The sequence below is a fragment of the Equus quagga genome, chromosome 12, assembly GCF_021613505.1.
Source record: "Equus quagga isolate Etosha38 chromosome 12, UCLA_HA_Equagga_1.0, whole genome shotgun sequence".
NCBI lineage: Eukaryota > Metazoa > Chordata > Mammalia > Perissodactyla > Equidae > Equus > Equus quagga.
The window spans coordinates 105,880,374-105,881,642 of NC_060278.1; the positions used below are offsets into that span (position 1 = coordinate 105,880,374).

At 68.0% G+C, this 1,269-nt stretch overlaps 1 protein-coding gene across 1 annotated transcript in view; it reads left to right on the top strand.

The window, feature by feature from the left end:
- The first annotated feature begins 284 nt into the window (after positions 1-284).
- Positions 285-1,269, top strand: part of RAE1 (ribonucleic acid export 1) — a 21,338-nt gene continuing 20,353 nt past the window's right edge. Inside the window, exon 1 of the mRNA XM_046679476.1 lies at positions 285-435. The gene's annotated coding sequence lies outside the window, so the exon portion shown is untranslated. The remainder of the gene's footprint in view (positions 436-1,269) is intronic.

Consider the following 1,269-nt stretch of genomic DNA (forward strand, 5'->3'; position numbering starts at 1 on the left):
CCTTGGACTTGAATTGGCAGCCTCAGAATTCTACTAGATTTTTAATTCACACGAGAAAATACTAACTACCCTCCACTAGTCAGGACGGCAGATTTATTAAAGCGCTCCTGCGCCCGCTAGCGTCGGCTACATCAGCTTTCGACCAATCCGCAAACTGCTGGCACAAGGAGTTCTCCTCGGCCTCAATAGCGTTTCTGCGCATGTGCCATCACCTCCCTGGAGGAAGAGCCTTTTCTGCTTTCCCGGACTTCCGGGTGGCACCGGAAGTGGCTAGGGGGCGCATGCGCCGTGTCTCGCGGTAATTGGGCCGTTTCCTCCGCCGGCGTGAGGAGACCCGGGCTCTCGGGAGCCTTGGTTGCGCTTCGCCCTCGCCGCCCCCGCGCCGCAGCGGGCTCGCAGCCTTCCGCGCCCCTCCCGCTGCAGCGCGACGCCCAGGTAGGCCCGTGCCGCCTGCGCTCGGGGCCGCCGCCATGGCGCGCCCGGGCCGGTCCCGGGCCCGGTCTCCCGCGGCGAGGCGCTGGCGCGAGCGGGCGACCGACACAGCCCCGGGAGACGCGAGGGCGGGAAGGGCCGTCGGGGCACCCCGGGTCTGAGCCGGCGTTTGCCTTGTGGGGAAGCTGAGGCCCGGGAGGGTCGGGGAGCCGGTGGCGGCGTCTGCCGGCTGGGCCCTCCCCGCTACGCGCCGGCTGCTCCTCGGAGGGGCCCGCCCGACCGTTGTACGCGGGGCGTCCCTGGGCCTCTCCCCGGCGGCTGCTCGACTGCCTGCGGTGCTCTCGCCGCTCCCCGAGCTGAGTCTCTTTGTTCTGTCTCCTCCGCCGAGTGCTCGTTGCACACGCGCCCACATGCTCCCACACACGCGCGCGCGCACACGCTTCCCCGGGCGGGGGTCTGTTAAACGGGGCCGCGGGCCTGTTGGGGGCGGACCCCGGCGGCTCCCCGCCCTCGGCAGCTGGTCCTCTCCCTGGAAGACGCGGGCCGCAGACGGGAACTCCCAGATGGTGGCAGGTGCCGTGCAGAAAGCGGGGACGCGACGGGCGGGCGCGGGTGTCCCCTTAGGGAGGCAGGGACGCCTCCGAGGAGGCGACTGTCTTTAAAGAGATGCTTCTGATCGCTGTGTCGAAGGAAGACTTACAGCCGTAACCCGTTTACGGCGCCCTTTTTGGTGGTTTGGGAAGTTGAGGGCCCATCGCCACGGTGCAGTTTCAGAACATTTCCAGCACGCCAGAGAGCTCTCAGGAGGCTACTCTTCCCCTGGGAGCCGAGGAGTGA